General features: G+C 39.8%; 9 non-coding genes across 9 annotated transcripts; 5 read left to right on the top strand and 4 right to left on the bottom strand.

Annotated features, from left to right (window-relative positions):
* Positions 1-2,692: 2,692 nt before the first annotated feature.
* Positions 2,693-2,908, bottom strand: LOC127355663 (small nucleolar RNA U3). The gene has a single exon (XR_007881810.1). It is a non-coding gene; the product is annotated as a small nucleolar RNA U3 (small nucleolar RNA).
* Positions 2,909-4,808: 1,900 nt separating this feature from the next.
* On the top strand, positions 4,809-5,024 carry LOC127355654 (small nucleolar RNA U3). Its single transcript, XR_007881801.1, has one exon. It is a non-coding gene; the product is annotated as a small nucleolar RNA U3 (small nucleolar RNA).
* Positions 5,025-5,466: 442 nt separating this feature from the next.
* LOC127355665 (small nucleolar RNA U3) lies at positions 5,467-5,682 on the top strand. Its single transcript, XR_007881812.1, has one exon. It is a non-coding gene; the product is annotated as a small nucleolar RNA U3 (small nucleolar RNA).
* Positions 5,683-7,870: 2,188 nt separating this feature from the next.
* LOC127355658 (small nucleolar RNA U3) lies at positions 7,871-8,086 on the bottom strand. Its single transcript, XR_007881805.1, has one exon. It is a non-coding gene; the product is annotated as a small nucleolar RNA U3 (small nucleolar RNA).
* A 1,897-nt stretch (positions 8,087-9,983) lies between these two features.
* On the top strand, positions 9,984-10,197 carry LOC127355670 (small nucleolar RNA U3). Its single transcript, XR_007881817.1, has one exon. It is a non-coding gene; the product is annotated as a small nucleolar RNA U3 (small nucleolar RNA).
* A 441-nt stretch (positions 10,198-10,638) lies between these two features.
* LOC127355655 (small nucleolar RNA U3) lies at positions 10,639-10,855 on the top strand. Its single transcript, XR_007881802.1, has one exon. It is a non-coding gene; the product is annotated as a small nucleolar RNA U3 (small nucleolar RNA).
* Positions 10,856-13,787: 2,932 nt separating this feature from the next.
* On the bottom strand, positions 13,788-14,003 carry LOC127355659 (small nucleolar RNA U3). Its single transcript, XR_007881806.1, has one exon. It is a non-coding gene; the product is annotated as a small nucleolar RNA U3 (small nucleolar RNA).
* Positions 14,004-15,863: 1,860 nt separating this feature from the next.
* On the top strand, positions 15,864-16,079 carry LOC127355653 (small nucleolar RNA U3). Its single transcript, XR_007881800.1, has one exon. It is a non-coding gene; the product is annotated as a small nucleolar RNA U3 (small nucleolar RNA).
* Positions 16,080-19,085: 3,006 nt separating this feature from the next.
* Positions 19,086-19,301, bottom strand: LOC127355657 (small nucleolar RNA U3). Its single transcript, XR_007881804.1, has one exon. It is a non-coding gene; the product is annotated as a small nucleolar RNA U3 (small nucleolar RNA).
* Between the last annotated feature and the right edge of the window lie 476 nt (positions 19,302-19,777).

The raw sequence follows: 19,777 nt of genomic DNA, 5'->3' as shown, positions 1-19,777 counted from the left end.
GGAAAGATTCGAGGGAAGTGGAGCTTCACCCCGCCTTTGGTGAGCTCTCCCGTCTTGGTGTAGAGGTCCACTCCCGCAGGGTCCTGGATGCAGTCGAGGTGCCGGTGCTGCCTGCTCCAGATCTCCTCCATGCGGGCGCGGTTGATCAAAGGGACGCCCATGCTGTCTGTCATGTGCCAGAAGGTGTCGAGCACCTCTTGGACCAGCCGCTCCGTCTCCGCTGCACCCCTGGTGCGGCACCGGCAGTGACGGGCGAGCTCCTTGGCGGACAGCTTGACCTCCTGGGCGTCCCTCCTCTCGTCAGACTGCTTGGCCTCTTTCAGGCGGGACACATCTTCGGCGTCCCACTCAAAAATGGCAAAGGAAAGCCTCGCCATGAAGAGGCTGTAGAGCTGGTGGCTGTCGGTAGTCACCGCTCTGGCGAAACGCTGCATGAGGTGCTACACGTCAAGCCTGACAACAAGCTCGTGCCACTCGTGGAACAGCTGCGATGTTTTACACTGTCCCACGGTGGCACAGGTCCACGTACAAGACCTTTGGAGGGGCCTTTCTGGCTTCGCGGTATCATCGCATCAGTCCGGCCACCATGTGGACAAGTCCGTCCCCCTCAGCTGCGGTGACGACGGACATGAGCACCTGCCCGTACTCATTGCCGACGTTGGTGAAGCAAGCGGCCGTCCCAGCAGCACCGCCCACAAGCTTTTTGGTGATCTGTGTGACACAGCAACACAACAACAATTTAGACACATGACAAAACAAACATTACACGGTGGGGCAGCAGAGTTGGTACGCCCACATCCTGTATGGTACCCACAGGAAAAAGAGCCTCTGGAAAAAGGGGTGGGCTGTGGCGGGTGGCTGGGTGTAGAGGGGCCGGGCACCTGGTGGGTGCCACCACAGGCGGAGTTCAGATGTGAGGACACCCTGCGCGTTGGGTGCCCTCCTGAGCAGTGCCCGGCCCACCCAGTCGTGCTGCTCTTCGAGGAGCGTCAGCCTCCAGCCACGTGGTAGGAGCTGAAACACACAGCAGTGTCAGACCGTTAGTGTACTGAACCGAAGGTAACACAGACACACACACTACAACACAATAAGTCATCGCTGAGCATACCTGTGCGCCGGGGGCTGACCTCTTCCCACAGGTGTTCTCCTGAAGGGGACGTTCCGGTGGCTGGGAGAGAGAGAAGGGGGGCACGGCTGGTGGGGCATCCCTGCACGAGTCGACCTCCATGGCGTCAGCGAGCAGGGCGGCATGTGATGGTCAAGAAATAAGATTTAAATCACTAATCTGCAAATACACATGCACTGTTTACATCCTACTAATAGTCTATTACTGTACACAGTAATACTGTGCCCATTCATTAACATAACATTAAACATCAGGCGTCCTGTTAACACATTTAAACCATATTTACACTTCAAATTTCGACTCCACACAGTAGTAGTACAATATCCTAGGTCTCAACAAGTAAACCCAGTAGTCGGAATATTATTACACATTTATAACACATTTCACCTCGATCAGGAATGACACTGACAGGCTTAACTTTGCCAGCTAACGTTAAATTGGCTCGCTATTTCACTGCTAACTGATTATTTTCTAATATATAAGCTACCTTTTCGCTGAAGCACATACTTTTACAAACAATAAAGTTGGTCTTAGCTACATGTCCGTCCGCTCAATGATAATGACACTGAACGTGGCTGTGGGGTAGGCGAATCACAGCACAGCACCTAAATGAAACCGACCAATGGGTGCGGGTCGTGACAACCCCATTGGTCTGTTTCATTTGTACATGAGCCAATAACAGCCTCTGAAATCGATAGGCGCAAGGATGACGCAAATTCGTGAAGCGTTCCTCATTTAGTTTGTTTGGCTCAGAGTTGTGTTGGATGGCTCCTCTGGCTTCATGATTTCTAACTTTAATAACTGAGATGGACACAACTGTCACGGTTCGGTTGTTTATTGAGAAAATTAAACATAATGTGAAATGATGGTATTCAAGAAATTAAAGGGTTTAGTATTATTACTGATTTAAGTGTTTTAAATTAAAATACAAGATGGCGCCACGAACGGTCTCCTTGGTGTGTACATTGGTTTTTTTTTTGTTTTGTTTGCAAATTCAGTTTTCTGCTGTGATACCCGGAGCTCTTTCACTAGAGAAGAGCTCATGAACATCAGGGGAACAACTCCATCTGATAATGGCTAATGTCCCAATAAACATTAATGATACTGTAAAGCCTTATTGTTTTTTTACAATAAAGGCTGCACGAGACAACTTTAGGCCACTGATCTATTTGATAAATGACCTAAATGATGAACTGATTAACAACATTGGTGATCACTGCTCTGTCAAATCACTAATCAATTAATAATAGTTGTTTTCTCACTAAACCTTAATCTTTTTAACACCTCTTTAGAATTGATATAATCTAATTAATAAAATCTATAAAATCCCCAAGCAACCATATTAACTAGTCATTATAGTGTCAATTCTTTCCTATTAAGATTCATTTATATTTTTCATTATTTTTTTACAAAACACAGAACACATTTCAAACTCAGGAATGTAACTCATTATGTTTATAGTCAATAAAACTTTAAACAGACACATTTTTAAAATGTGGAAAAGATTTAGATTGCATATGAAATGTTACTTTTTGACCACTTTATTTATTCACAATATCTCCTGCTACCACTCTGATCATATTCCCTTCCTCAATGCTCCTCTAGGAAACAATGAACGGTCATCAATGACAGAGAACATATGAACTGTATCATTATTCTCTGTCAGCTTCACGCTCAGAAGGAAATATCACGACTCATCATCGTGGTAAGCGAGACCAAACACTTTAGAAACACACTTCTCAAGTCAGAAACTATAGAAATGATCCCTGAAAGTATAGTCTTAGTGTGATTGAGGGTGAACACAGCAGGTCATCCACGGGACCATTGTTCTCACTCAGGGTTCCTCTCTGCTGTCTCCTCCAGTTGCTGTGTGACAACATAACACAGCCAATCACTGTACTGACTGACTGACTGTGACAGCACACAGATAGAGGGGATCATCAATGACAAAAAACAGTGAACTAAATCATTATTAACTGCATGCTTCACACTCAAACAGTAATATACACTGTTAAGTATCATAATTACTGTCATTATTTCCCCCTGTCAACTGGCCATTTAACTGACTTATTTATTTAATACTAAACCTTAACCGATGTTAAATGTATGTTAATGAATGGGCACAGTATTACTGTGTACAGTAATAGACTATTAGTAGGATGTAAACAGTGCATGTGTATTAGCAGATTAGTGATTTAAATCTTATTTCTTGTCTTTCTAGAAAATGCAGCCCATTTTCTGCTTTGAGCCAGCGACCTCCAACCTGACCCTGCGGGCCTCTCAGGAGGCGCTGGCCTTTACCCGCGACCAGAAGGGGGTCTCTGCCACTGCCACTTAAGGTTAAGAACCCCAGACTGGTGCGCCGTGAGGCAAAGGACAGGGTGGTGAAGTAGGCAGGCGACCCCACCGATCAGTACAGGGACCACGTCAGACGTCAGACGTTCCGGTGGCTGCTCGGAAACGATGTGGGATACGCCGTGAACATCATTGTGTCCCATGAGGGAGAGAGAGACAAAGGGGGCAGTAGTAAGCAGAATGCCCTCGTGGTGCACAACCACGCCATCGACAGGCGTAGGATGGTCGAGGGCAGTCCCCAGACCACGAGGGGCCTGGACGACACGCTGGTGGGGTTCGGTGTTCATTGTGACCTGACCTACAAGGCCTGTTAAGGTCTGTTTGTTAATTATATTAAAAAGACATATTAAATATATCATAGATCATTTTTATTCTAACAGAAGACATAGAGACTTTAATGTAGGTGTGTGGTGCTTATTATTGATGGTAGTGATGGGCAAATTAAGCTTTGGTGAATCGCTGAACCACTTGACCCACATGTCAGAACGACCTCTCTTCTTGGCTGGCTCCATTATGATCCAATACAAACGCAATACCAACAACTCAACAGCAACAACGCACTTACAACTATAACCCACAAATTGTGCATTGTTTAGAGCGGTTACAAAGTGTTAAAGGTGCTCAAATTCCAAACCATCTCAATCTGACCTCAGAATCTACAAGGAGTCCAGTGAATCACCTTATTGGACGCGATCCAGTCAGCTGATTCATTCACGCAATGAACCAGTTGCAGGATGTTTTATGTCAATTGATTTTTTTCGCAACAAAGCAAGCTTTAAATCTGTAGTTCTATGGAGTTGTATTTCAGCTTCAGTGTCGCACTGCCATCATTAGTATTTTGCAGATTTTAATAATTTGATTATATTTAAATTAAAAAAAGGGTTAAAGAGATTAAGGTTTAGAGAGGGAACAACTATAACTAATTGATTAGTGGGTTGACAGAGCAGTGATTACCAAAGTTGTTAATCAGTTAATCATTTAGATAATTTATCAAATAGATCAGTGGCCTAAAATGATCTCATGAAGCCTTTATTATAAAATAAAAAATAAGTCTTTATAGTAAAATGAATGTTTATTGAGACTTTAACAGCCTTTATTCTTCCAGTCAGTGAGAGGAATGAGTATTTTACTTTGATACAAGCTTTTTCTTAATCATCACTCAGTTCTGCTGTTCTCCTCTATCTGTGTGCTGTCACAGTCAGTCAGTCAGTAGAGTGATTGGCTGTGTTATGTTGTCACACAGCAACTGGAGGAGACAGCAGAGAGGAACCCTGAGTGAGAACAATGGTCCTGTGGATGACCTGCTGTGTTCACCCTCAATCACACTAAGACTATACTTTCAGGGATCATTTCTATAGTTTCTGACTTGAGAAATGTGTTTCTAAAGTGTTTGGTCTCGCTAACCACGATGATGAGTCGTGATATTTCCTTCTGAGCGTGAAGCTGACAGAGAATAATGATTCAGTTCATATGTTCTCTGTCATTGATGACCGTTCCTTGTTTCCTAGAGGAGCATTGAGGAAGGGAATATGATCAGAGTGGTGTTGGTTGGTATGTCAAAAAATAACAGTAATTGCAATGAATCTTATAATTTATTATGAATAATAAGTAATATAATTTACATGAAGTGATAATGTTGGGAAACCATGAATAGCCTGTTTAACATCGGTTAAGGTATAGTATTGAATAAATAAGTCAATTAAATGGCCAGTTGACAGGGGGAAATAATGACAGTAATTATGATACTGAACAGTGTATATTACTGTTTGAGTGTGAAGCATGCAGTTAATAATGATTTAGTTCACTGGTTTTTGTCATTCATGATCATTCTCTGAGTGTATTTTGAGACTTACATCCAGCAGGTTACCTTCTTTTCTGAATGGACGAGACACAGAAACTGGAGGAGGGTTTTGATGGCAGAGAGGAACCCTGAGTGACATTAACTTTACAGTGAATGACCTGCTGTGTTCACCTTCAATCACATTAAGACTATACTTTCAGGGATCATTTCTATAGTTTCTGACTTGAGAAATGTGTTTCTAAAGTGTTTGGTCTCACTAACCACGATGATGAGTCGTGATATTTCCTTCTGAGCGTGAAGCTGACAGAGAATAATGATTCAGTTCATATGTTCTCTGTCATTGATGACCGTTCATTGTTTCCTAGAGGAGCATTGAGAAAGGGAATATGGTCAGAGTGGTAGCAGGAGATATTGTGAATAAATAAAGTGGTCAAAAAGTAACTTTTCATATGTAATCTAAACCTTTTCCACATTTTAAAAATGTGTCTGTTTTATTGACTATAAACAATAATGAGTTACATTCCTGAGTTTGAAATGTATTCTGTGTTTTGTAAAAAAATTATGAAAAATATAAATTAATCTTAATAGGAAAGAATTGGCACTATAATGACTGGTTAATATGGTTGCTCGGGGATTTTATAGATTTTATTAATTAGATTATATCAATTCTAAAAAGGTGTTAAAAAGATTAGGGGTTAAGTGAGAAAACAACTATTATTAATTGATTAGTGATTTGACAAAGCACTGATCACCAGTGTTGTTAATCAGTTCATCATTTAGGTCATTTATCAAGGTTTGAGGACTGAAGGAGAGCACCGTGGTGTTCGAGAAGATGAATCTCCTCTGGCTCCTCTTCTTCCTCGAACCCCCCATCACTGCCCCCTCCCACTTCCTCCTCATCAGTCCCTCCTGGAGCGTCAGGATCGTCCAGGTCCTGTCTGCCCGTCTGGGAGAACAGGTACTCCATCCCAATGAGTTCCCCTGTGGGCGTACACACACACACACACACACGCACACAGAGAGAGAGAGAGAGACACACAGAGACACACAGAGACAGGTGTTAAACGACAGACACCTCAGACAGATTTATGACTTACCTGTGTACTCTAAGTGTAGACCAGCGTGAGCCCAAGAGGTCAGCTGGTCGAAGCTGTGCTGCAACTGGGCACTGTAGCAACGCAGCGCCGACCTCTCTCCTCCCTTGACTGTGTTTTTATGAATCTTCAGGGTCTGTACATCAATCCAGTCCAGTTTTGAGAGGTCTAGGTACAGTGGTTTTTGATCTGGAACTGGTCTAATGAGGTCTTGGTGTAAAACAAAAACGGTGAAATCTCCCCTTTAGCGTTTTCACAAATAAAATAAAAGTTTCACAGATACAATCGTAGGTGTCAGGCAAAGCTGATGTCTTACCTAAAATGTCTAAAACGTTTTCACATCAAGAAGTGTCACAAAAAACAGACAATCACCCTTAACTTTCCCCTTAAGTGCCGAATCGGAAGCCAACTTCAGCGTTGTGCGAGCCAAGTTGGCTCATCACGTTTTTAAACAGCATCTGAAGCACAATTAAACTTTAAATTTCGACTCCACACAGTAGTAGTACAATATCCTAGGTCTCAACAGCACAGCACCTAAATGAAACAGACCAATGGGTGCGGGTCAAGACAACCCCATTGGCCTGTTTCATTTGTAGATGAGCCAATAACAGCTTCTGAAATCGATAGGCGCAAGGATGATGCAAATTCGTGAAGCGTTCCTCATTTAGTTTGTTTGGCTCAGAGTTGTGTTGGATGGCTCCTCTGGCTTCATGATTTCTAACTTTAATAACTGAGATGGACGCAACTGTCATGGTTCGGTTGTTTATTGAGAAAATGTAACATAATGTGAAATGATGGTATTCAAGAAATTAAAGGGTTTAGTATTATTACTGATTTAAGTGTTTTAAATTAAAATACAAGATGGCGCCACAAACGGTCTCCTTGGTGTGTACATTGTTTTTTCTTGTTTTGTTTGCAAATTCAGATTTCTGCTGTGATACCCGGAGCTCTTTCACTAGAGAAGAGCTCATGAACATCAGGGGAACAACTCCATCTGATAATGGCTAATGTCCCAATAAACATTAATGATACTGTAAAGTCTTATTGTTTTTTTACCATAAAGGCTGCATGAGACAACTTTAGGCCACTGATCTATTTGATAAATGACCTAAATGATGAACTGATTAACAACATTGGTGATCACTGCTCTGTCAAATCACTAATCAATTAATAATAGTTGTTTCCTCACTAAACCTTAATCTTTTTAACACTTTTTTAGAATTTATATAGTCTAATTAATAAAATCTATAAAATCCCCAAGCAACCATATTAACCAGTCATTATAGTGCCAATTCTTTCCTACTAAGATTAATTTATATTTTTCATTATTTTTTTACAAAACACAGAGTACATTTCAAACTCAGGAATGTAACTCATTGTTGTTTATAGTCAATAAAACTTTAAACAGACACATTTTTTAAATGTGGAAAAGGTTTAGATTAAACACAAAATATTTCTGTTTGACCACTTTATTTATTCACAATATCTCCTGCTACCACTCTGATCATATTCCCTTCCTCAATGCTCCTCTAGGAAACAATGAACGGTCATCAATGACAGAGAACATATGAACTGAATCATTATTCTCTATCAGCTTCACGCTCAGAAGGAAATATCACGACTCATCATCGTGGTTAGTGAGACCAAACACTTTAGAAACACATTTCTCAAGTCAGAAACTATAGAAATGATCCCTGAAAGTATAGTCTTAGTGTGATTGAGGGTGAACACAGCAGGTCATTCACAGGACTACCGTTCTCACTCAGGGTTCCTCTCTGCTGTCTCCTCCGGTTGCTGTGTGACAACATAACACAGCCAATCACTCTACTGACTGACTGACTGACTGTGACAGCACACAGATAGAGGAGAACAGCAGAACTGAGTGATGATTAAGAAAAAGCTTGTATCAAAGTAAAATACTCATTCCTCTCACTGACTGGAAGAATAAAGGCTGTTAAAGTCTCAATAAACATTCATTTTACTAGAAAGACTTATTTTTTATTTTACAATAAAGGCTGCATGAGATCATTTTAGGCCACTGATCTATTTGATAAATGATCTAAATGATTAACTGATTAACAACTTTGGTAATCACTGCTCTGTCAACCCACTAATCAATTAGTTATAGTTGTTCCCTCTCTAAACCTTAATCTCTTTAACCCTTTTTTAAATTCAAATATAATCAAATTATTAAAATCTGCAAAATAATAATGATGGCAGTGCGACAGTGAAGCTGAACTACAACTCCATAGAACTACAGCTTTAAAGCTTGCTTTGTTGCGAAAAAAATCAAATGACATAAAACATCCTGCAACTGGTTCATTGCCTGAATGAATCAGCTGACTGGATCGCGTCCAATAAGGTGATTCACTGGCACTGCCTTGTCTCGATTCTGACAGGCGACAGGTTGAGACGGTTTGGAATTTGAGCACCTTTAACACTTTATAACCGCAATGCACAATTTGTGGGTTGTAGTAGTAGGTGCGTTGTTGCTGTTGAGTTGTTGGTATTGCGTTTGTATTGGATCATAATGGAGCCAGCCAAGAAGAGAGGTCGTTCTGACATGTGGGTCAAGTGGTTCAGCGATTCACCAAAGCTTAATTTGCCCATCACTACCATCAATAATAAGCACCACGCACCTACATTAAAGTCTCTATGTCTTCTGTTAGAATAAAAATGATCTATGATATATTTAATATGTCTTTTTAATATAATTAACAAACAGACCTTAACAGGCCTTGTAGGTCAGGTCACAATGAACACCGAACCCCACCAGCGTGTCGTCCAGGCCCCTCATGGTCTGGGGACTGCCCTCGACCATCCTACGCCTGTCGATGGCGTGGTTGTGCACCATGAGGGCATTCTGCTTACTACTGCCCCTTTGTCTCTCTCTCCCTCATGGGACACAATGATGTTCACGGTGTATCCCATGTCGTTTCCGAGCAGCCACCGGAACGTCTGACGTGGTCCCTGTACTGATCGGTGGGGTGGCCTCCCTTCTTCACCACCCTGTCCTTTGCCTCACGGCGCACCAGTCTGGGGTTCTTAACCTTAAGTGGCAGTGGCAGAGACCCCCTTCTGGTCGCGGGTAAAGGCCAGCGCCTCCTGAGAGGCCCGCAGGGTCAGGTTGGAGGTCGCTGGCTCAAAGCAGAAAATGGGCTGCATTTTCTAGAAAGACAAGAAATAAGATTTAAATCACTAATCTGCTAATACACATGCACTGTTTACATCCTACTAATAGTCTATTACTGTACACAGTAATACTGTGCCCATTCATTAACATACATTAAACATCGGTTAAGGTTTAGTATTAAATAAATAAGTCAGTTAAATGGCCAGTTGACAGGGGGAAATAATGACAGTAATTATGATACTTAACAGTGTATATTACTGTTTGAGTGTGAAGCATGCAGTTAATAATGATTTAGTTCACTGTTTTTTGTCATTGATGATCACCTCTATCTGTGTGCTGTCACAGTCAGTCAGTCAGTACAGTGATTGGCTGTGTTATGTTGTCACACAGCAACTGGAGGAGACAGCAGAGAGGAACCCTGAGTGAGAACGGTAGTCTTGTGAATGACCTGCTGTGTTCACCCTCAATCACACTAAGACTATACTTTCAGGGATCATTTCTACAGTTTCTGACTTGAGAAATGTGTTTCTAAAGTGTTTGGTCTCGCTAACCACGATGATGAGTCGTGATATTTCCTTCTGAGCATGAAGCTGATAGAGAATAATGATACAGTTCATGTTCTGTGTCATTGATGACTGTTCATTGTTTCCTAGAGGAGCATTGAGGAAGGGAATATGATCAGAGTGGTGTTGGTTGGTATGTCAAAAAATAACAGTAATTGCAATGAATCTTATAATTTATTATGAATATTAAGTAATATAATTTGCATGAAGTGATAATGTTGGGAAACCATGAATAGCCTGTTTAACATCGGTTAAGGTTTAGTATTAAATAAATAAGTCAATTAAATGGCCAGTTGACAGGGGGAAATAATGACAGTAATTATGATACTGAACAGTGTATATTACTGTTTGAGTGTGAAGCATGCAGTTAATAATGATTTAGTTCACTGGTTTTTGTCATTGATGATCATTCTCTGAGTGTATTTTGAGACTTGCATCCAGCAGGTTACCTTCTTTTCTGAATGGACGAGACACAGAAACTGGAGGAGGGTTTTGATGGCAGAGAGGAACCCTGAGTGACATTAACTTTACAGTGAATGACCTGCTGTGTCACCTTCAATCACACTAAGACTATACTTTCAGGGATCATTTCTATAGTTTCTGACTTGAGAAATGTGTTTCTAAAGTGTTTGGTCTCGCTAACCACGATGATGAGTCGTGATATTTCCTTCTGAGCGTGAAGCTGACAGAGAATAATGATTCAGTTCATATGTTCTCTGTCATTGATGACCGTTCATTGTTTTCCTAGAGGAGCATTGAGGAAGGGAATATGATCAGAGTGGTAGCAGGAGATATTGTGAATAAATAAAGTGGTCAAAAAGAAATATTTCATTTTTAATCTAAACCTTTTCCACATTTTAAAAATGTGTCTGTTTAAAGTTTTATTGACTATAAACAATAATGAGTAACATTCCTGAGTTTGAAATGTATTCTGTGTTTTGTAAAAATAATGAAAAATATAAATTAATCTTAGTAGGAAAGAATTGACACTATAATGACTAGTTAATATGGTTGCTTGGGGATTTTATAGATTTTATTAATTAGATTATATCCATTTTAGAAAGGTGTTAAAAAGATTAAGGTTTAGTGAGGAAACAACTATTATTAATTGATTAGTGATTTGACAGAGCAGTGATCACCAATGTTGTTAATCAGTTCATCATTTATCAAATAGATCAGTGGCCTAAAGTTGTCTCATGCAGCCTTTATTGTAAAAAAACAATAAGGCTTTGAAGTATTATTAATGTTTATTGGGACATTAGCCATTATCAGATGGAGTTGTTCCCCTGATGTTCATGAGCTCTTCTCTAGTGAAAGAGCTCCGGGTATCACAGCAGAAAACTGAATTTGCAAACAAAACAAGAAAAAACAATGTACACACCGAGGAGACCGTTCATGGCGCCATCTTGTATTTTAATTTAAAACACTTAAATCAGTAATAATACTAAACCCTTGAATTTCTGGAATACCATCATTTCACATTATGTTTCATTTTCTCAATAAATAACCGAACCGTGACAGTTGTGTCCATCTCAGTTATTAAAGTTAGAAATCCTGAAGCCAGAGGAGCCATTCAACACAACTCTGAGCCAAACAAACTAAATAAGGACTGCTTCAAGAATTTGTGTGTCATTCTTTTTTTTTCTTCAGAAACTTTATTAAGTCAACATGGTGCAATACAAATCAACACATCAACAAAACGCTGCCGGGGGCTACAACAATACAGAGGCAAGCTTTCATATAAAAACACTGTAAAGTGTACATAAATTCAAAGTTTTTACAGCTTTCATATTGATGATTTGATTTTTTTCAATATTGTAATTACAAAATAAAAGGAAATTTAGGCCTCTTAATTTAGAGAAAATAAAGTTTGGTATGAAGTTCCAAATTGAAGAGGGGTTCTTGATGAATTGTTTTAGCCAATTAATTTTGAATGTATTATTCAAAGTGTGAAAGTCTAAAAAGTGAAGACCACCCTTATCATATGAATTATTATTACTGATTTATGTAATGGTTTTTGTTTCGCCATACAAAGTTAAATAGCATCTTATCAATGTTTTTTGAGAACTTTTTATTAACATCAAGAGATAAAGCAGCATATGTAAGACGGGATAGTCCCTCAGCTTTGGTTAGCAAAATTCTGTCTCTCAATGACAAATCTCTCTGCAGCCAATATTTATCAAATTCCCAAACTGTCAAAGTGCAATAAGTGTAAACATCTCACACACTCACACACACACACACACACACACACACACACACACACACACACACACACACTCTAATCCCTTTAGCTTTCACGTTGTCTGCCTGGAGTTTACCTTGTTTTTGGAATGACTCCAGAAGTGATTCCTGACAGCTCCTTTTATCTTTCTGCCCTCTAGCTAAAAAAATCCTTGTGCTCTTTCGTGTGGTGCTTTTTTAAATGTTTGATTGTGTTCCTAGCGTTGTATGATGCGAGGGAGCTTCTGCCTCTCTGAATCACGGCTGTGCTAGCTGGCTGCAAACTGCGGAATGGATTTCCTGAGCGGGGGCGTGTCTCATAACCTCCGTTCAGGAAATCCATTCCACAGTTTGCAGCCAGCTGCAGACTGGCCGGCAGGGATCACTTGTGGAGTCATTTCAGCAGACAACGTTAAAGCGCAGACATAGCTCATGGATCATATCTCCGCAGGTTGGATCGGGAAATTCCGATCCGTGAATTACGCCAGTATCGGTCCGATGCCGATACTGGATCGGATCGGCCCCATCCCTAATCCAGTGTTAAACAATCTCCACATGAAGTAGATAATATCAGTAGAAAGTGGCTTCATTTATTCTGCTCTTAAATTATAGAAAAAAGAAATTAAGGGGGAGAAAATGAAAAAGAGTCTTTCAATTACAAAAAGTAAATTTTACATTTCTAATTTCTTTCCTTGTCCCCCATCACTGTAGTAATGAGCCACAGTCTATGTCATATTGTCTTGAATTCAGAGATAGATCTTCAGCATCCCCCAGCAGACTTCACGAACAGTTACAAGTAGCCTATGTGCAATAGTGCAAAAGGGTGATGTCCACACAAAATATAATAATCATCTTGGAGGATATCATGAACAGTCTTGTGTGTGAGATGTAAAAGTAGAGGATGATGTAGTTTTTTAAGTGTGGGGAGCCGCACCAGTGGGTGAAGTGGTCATCTGGGATCGATCAAGTTGCTCTGGACGTACCTCTTTTCCATCAATGATGACACAGGTACCTGCAATATGTGCTTTCTTTCCTTCTTTCTTTGCAGCTTCAATCATGGGCCACAACTTGTTTTGCATTGCTTTGTCATCAGCAGTTAAATCTTCAGCGAACCTCAGCTTATTATTTTTGAGGTATTCACAGAAGGTTTCTTGTAGATCTATTTGTGAAGTGGATAATAGTTGTTTCCTCACTAAACCTTAATCTTTTTAACACCTTTTTAAAATTGATATAATCTAATTAATAAAATCTATAAAATCCCCAAGCAACCATATTAACTATTCATTATAGTGCCAATTCTTTCCTATTAAGATTAATTTATATATTTTTTTTTTTACAAAACAGAATACATTTCAAACTCAGGAATGTAACTCATTATTGTTTATAGTCAATAAAACTTTAAACAGACACATTTTTAAAATGTGGAAAAGGTTTAGATTTAATATGAAATATTTCTTTTTGACCACTTTATTTACTCACAATATCTCCTGCTACCACTCTGATCATATTCCCTTCCTCAATGCTCCTCTAGGAAACAATGAACGGTCATCAATGACAGAGAACATATGAACTGTATCATTATTCTCTGTCAGCTTCACGCTCAGAAGGAAATATCACGACTCATCATCGTGGTTAGCGAGACCAAACACTTTAGAAACACATTTCTCAAGTCAAAAACTATAGAAATGATCCCTGAAAGTATAGTCTTAATTCAATTGAGGGTGAACACAGCAGGTCATTCACAGGACTACCGTTCTCACTCAGGGTTCCTCTCTGCTGTCTCCTCCAGTTGCTGTGTGACAACATAACACAGCCAATCACTGTACTGACTGACTGACTGTGACAGCACACAGATAGAGGTGATCATCAATGACAAAAAACAGTGAACTAAATCATTATTAACTGCATGCTTCACACTCATACAGTAATATACACTTATTGACTAATTGACTTATTTATTTAATACTAAACCTTAACCGATGTTTAATGTATGTTAATGAATGGGCACAGTATTACTGTGTACAGTAATAGACTATTAGTAGGATGTAAACAGTGCATGTGTATTAGCAGATTAGTGATTTAAATCTTATTTCTTGTCTTTCTAGAAAATGCAGCCCGTTTTCTGCTTTGAGCCAGCGACCCCCAACCTGACCCTCCGGGCCTCTCAGGAGGCGCTGGCCTTTACCCGCGACCAGAACGGGGTCTCTGCCACTGCCACTTAAGGTTAAGAACCCCAGACTGGTGTGCCGTGAGGCAAAGGACAGGGTGGTGAAGAAGGGAGGCGACCCCACCGATCAGTACAGGGACCACGTCAGACGTTCTGGTGGCTGCTCGGAAACGACATGGGATACACCGTGAACATCATTGTGTCCCATGAGGGAGAGAGAGACAAAGGGGCAGTAGTAAGCAGAATGCCCTCATGGTGCACAACCACGCCATCGACAGGCGTAGGATGGTCGAGGGCAGTCCCCAGACCACGAGGGGCCTGGACGACACGCTGGTGGGGTCCGGTGTTCATTGTGACCTGACCTACAAGGCCTGTTAAGGTCTATTTGTTAATTATATTAAAAAGACATATTAAATATATCATAGATCATTTTTATTCTAACAGAAGACATAGAGACTTTAATGTAGGTGCGTGGTGCTTGTTATTGATGGTAGTAATGGGCAAATTAAGCTTTGGTGAATCGCTGAACCACTTGACCCACATATCAGAACGCCCATTATGATCCAATACAAACGCAATACCAACAACTCAACAGCAACCACGCACCTACTACTACAACCCACAAATTGTGCATTGTTTAGAGCGGTTATAAAGTGTTAAAGGTGCTCAAATTCCAAACCGTCTCAACCTGTCGCCTGTCAGAATCGAGACAAGGCAGTGCCAGTGAATCACCTTATTGGACGTGATCCAGTCAGCTGATTCATTCAGGCAATGAACCAGTTGCAGGATGTTTTATGTCATTTGATTTTTTTCGCAACAAAGCAAGCTTTAAAGCTGTAGTTCTATGGAGTTGTAGTTCAGGGTTTGAAGCATGTATTGAAGCTTCACTGTCGCACTGCCATCATTAGTATTTTGCAGATTTTAATAATTTGATTATATTTGAATTTAAAAAAGGGTTAAAGAGATTAAGGTTTAGAGAGGGAACAACTATAACTAATTGATTAGTGGGTTGACAGAGCAGTGATTACCAAAGTTGTTAATCAGTTAATCATTTAGATCATTTATCAAATAGATCAGTGGCCTAAAATGATCTCATGCAGCCTTTATTGTAAAATAAAAAATAAGTCTTTATAGTAAAATGAATGTTTATTGAGACTTTAACAGCCTTTCTTCTTCCAGTCAGTGAGAGGAATGAGTATTTTACTTTGATACAAGCTTTTTCTTAATCATCACTCAGTTCTGCTGTTCTCCTCTATCTGTGTGCTGTCACAGTCAGTCAGCCAGTAGAGTGATTGGCTGTGTTATGTTGTCACACAGCAACTGGAGGAGACAGCAGAGAGGAACCCTGAGTGAGAACGGTAGTCCTGTGAATGACCTGCTGTGTTCACCCTCAATCTCACTAAGACTATACTTTCAGGGATCATTTCTATAGTTTCTGACTTGAGAAATGTGTTTCTAAAGTGTTTGGTCTCGCTAACCACGATGATGAGTTGTGATATTTTCTTCTGAGCGTGAAGCTGACAGAGAATAATGATTCAGTTCATATGTTCTCTGTCATTGATGACCGTTCATTGTTTCCTAGTGGAGCATTGAGGAAGGGAATATGATCAGAGTGGTAGCAGGAGATGTTGTGAGTAAATTAAGTGGTCAAAAAGAAATATTTCATGTTTAATCTAAACCTTTTTTACATTTTAAAAATGTGTCTGTTTAAAGTTTTATTGACTATAAACATAATGAGTTACATTCCTGAGTTTGAAATGTGTTCTGTGTTTTGTAAAAAATAAAAATATAAATGAATCTTAGTAGGAAAGAATTGGCACTGTAATGACTAGTTAATATGGTTGCTTGGGGATTTTATAGATTTTATTAATTAGATTATATCAATTTTAAAAAGGTGTTAAAAAGATTAAGGTTTAGTAAGGAAACAACTATTATTAATTGATTAGTGATTTGACAGAGCAGTGATCACCAATGTTGTTAATCAGTTCATCATTTAGGTCATTTATCAAGGTTTGAGGACTGAAGGAGAGCACCGTGGTGTTCGAGGAGACAAATCTCCTCTGGCTCCTCTTCCCCCTCGAACCCCCCATCACTGCCCCTTCCCACTTCCTCCTCATCAGTCCCTCCTGGAGCGTCAGGATCGTCCAGGTCCTGTCTCCCCTTCTGGGAGAACAGGTACTCCACCCCAATGAATTCCCCTGTGGGCGTACACACACACAGACACACACACACACACATAGAGAGAGAGACACACAGAGACACACAGAGACAGGTGTTAAACGACAGACACCTCAGACAGATTTATGACTTACCTGTGTACTCCCTGGGCACGGTGTAAGTGTCGACCAGTGTGAGCCCAAGATGTCAGCTGGTCGAAACTGTGCTGCAGCTGGGCACTGTAGCAACGCAGCGCCGACCTCTCTCCTTCCTCGACTGTGTTTTTATGAATCTTCAGGGTCTGTACATCAATCCAGTCCAGATTTGAGAGGTCTAGGTACAGTGGTTTTTGATCTGGAACTGGTCTAATGAGGTCTTGGTGTAAAACAAAAATAGTGAAATCTCCCCTTTAGCATTTTCACAAATAAAATAAAAGTTTCACAGATACAATCGTAGGTGTCAGGCAAAGCTGATGTCTTACCTAAAATGTCTAAAACGTTTTCACATCAAGAAGTGTCACAAAAAACAGACAATCAGTGGACAAACAGTCGCACTGCACAATAAGTTAATTTCCCCTTAACTTTCCCCTTAAGTGCCGAATCGGAAGCCAACTTCAGCGTCGTGTGAGCCAAGTTGGCTCATCACGTTTTTAAACAGCATCTAAAGCACAGTTAAACTTCAAATTTCGACTCCACACAGTAGTAGTACAATATCCTAGGTCTCAACAAGTAAACCCAGTAGTCGGAATATTATTACACATTTATAACACATTTCACCTCGATCAGGAATGACACTGACAGGCTTAACTTTGCCACGCTAACGTTAAATTGGCTCGCTATTTCACTGCTAACTGATTATTTTCTAATATATAAGCTACCTTTTCGCTGAAGCACATACTTTTACAAACAATAAAGTTGGTCTTAGCTACATGTCCGTCCGCTCAATGATAATGACACTGAACGTGGCTGTGGGGTAGGCGGGTCATGCGGTGAGCTGTCGAATCACAGCACAGCACCTAAATGAAACTGACCAATGGGTGTGGGTCAAGACAACCCCATTGGCCTGTTTCATTTGTACATGAGCCAATAACAGCCTCTGAAATCGATAGGCGCAAGGATGACGCAAATTCGTGAAGCGTTCCTCATTTAGTTTGTTTGGGTCAGCGTTATGTTGGATGGCTCCTCTAGCTTTATGATTTCTAACTTTAATAACTGAGATGGACACAACTGTCATGGTTCGGTTGTTTATTGAGAAAATTAAACCTAATGTGAAATGATGGTATTCCAGAAATTAAAGGGTTTAGTATTATTACTGATTTAAGTGTTTTAAATTAAAATACAAGATGGCGCCACGAACGGTCTCCTCGGTGTGTACATTGTTTTTTCTTGTTTTGTTTGCAAATTCAGTTTTCTGCTGTGATACCCGGAGCTCTTTCACTAGAGAAGAGCTCATGAACATCAGGGGAACAACTCCATCTGATAATGGCTAATGTCCCAATAAACATTAATGATACTGTAAAGCCTTATTGTTTTTTTACAATAAAGGCTGCACGAGACAACTTTAGGCCACTGATCTATTTGATAAATGACCTAAATGATGAACTGATTAACAACATTGGTGATCACTTCTCTGTCAAATCACTAATCAATTAATAATAGTTGTTTTCTCACTAAACCTTAATCTTTTTAACACCTTTTTAAAATTGATATAATCTAATTAATAAAATCGTTTCTCCAAACATGTTTATTATTTTAGGTAGTTATTATCACGATAATCCATGTTCAAGAGTCCATTTCCCCTGATGATATGGTTTTTATTCGTTATTTGACACTATAAACACACAGTGAGCTCCTCAAGCTTTTATTTTGGTACTTCCGGTTACCGGCATTTTGAATTTGCATATTAGTTAAATATTTAGTTTCACCCGAAACATTTAGATTTAACATTTAGATTTAACATTTAGATTTAGATTTAGCATTTAGATTTAACGTTTAACATTTTGGTGTAACATTTAATATTTGGATTTAACTATTTAAAATATCTCTTAAGTTGACAAATATTATTGTATGGGCAAAAAAGTGATCCTCAAAAATTCATACCAGTTTTTTAAACATTGTTTGAAGCTAAATGTGACAAAATGTTGCTGTTATTTTCAGCGTGAGCCACTTTACAAACGGCACCCCACAGAGAATGATCATCAATGACAAAAACCAGTGAACTAAATCATTATTAACTGCATGCTTCACACTCAAACAGTAATATACACTGTTCAGTATCATAATTACTGTCATCATTTCCCCCTGTCAACTGGCCATTTAATTGACTTATTTATTCAATACTAAACCTTAACCGATGTTAAACAGGCTATTCATGGTTTGCCAACATTATCACTTCATGCAAATTATGTTATTTAGTGCAAGATTCATTTAAGTTAAGTTTAAGTAATTTTTTGACATATCAACCAACACCACTCTGATCATATTCCCTTCCTCAATGCTCCACTAGGAAACAATGAACGGTCATCAATGACAGAGAATATATGAACTGAATCATTATTCTCTGTCAGCTTCACGCTCAGAAGGAAATATCACGACTCATCATCGTGGTTAGTGAGACCAAACACTTTAGAAACACATTTCTCAAATCAGAAACTATAGAAATGATCCCTGAAAGTATAGTCTTAGTGTGATTGAGGGTGAACACAGCAGGTCATTCACAGGACCACATTTCTCACTCAGGGTTCCTCTCTGCTGTCTCCTCCAGTTTCTGTCTCCTCCAGTCATATCTGTTTATGTAAATGAGACAGCATAGCACAGCCAATCACTGCAAGACTCTGAGAGCACCGCGGTGATAAAGAGAGCACACAGACAGGAGAGAAAGGCAGCACTGGGATAGAGAAAAACTTTGTGGATTTAAAGGATCTATTTGTAAGATTGACAGCACATGTTTAAAATGGGTACTGTAGTCCAAATACATAACATTGTCGCAAGTTGTCTCCCCTGGGTTTCCAGGTTGAGGACACTGAACCTACAGTTCAAGACCTTCTCCCTTTGTAGATCATCAGGTCATCAAAACACTTCACTGTTTGTACATTTAAAATAAACATTATTAATGTTATACCGACGATTATTACAATTAAAGTTTAAGCTGATTCATGT

Source organism: Dicentrarchus labrax, unplaced genomic scaffold, assembly GCF_905237075.1.
Source record: "Dicentrarchus labrax unplaced genomic scaffold, dlabrax2021, whole genome shotgun sequence".
Classification (NCBI taxonomy): domain Eukaryota; kingdom Metazoa; phylum Chordata; class Actinopteri; family Moronidae; genus Dicentrarchus; species Dicentrarchus labrax.
The sequence above is the reverse complement of the archived record's forward strand: the minus strand, read 5'-3'. Positions and strand labels throughout refer to the sequence as shown.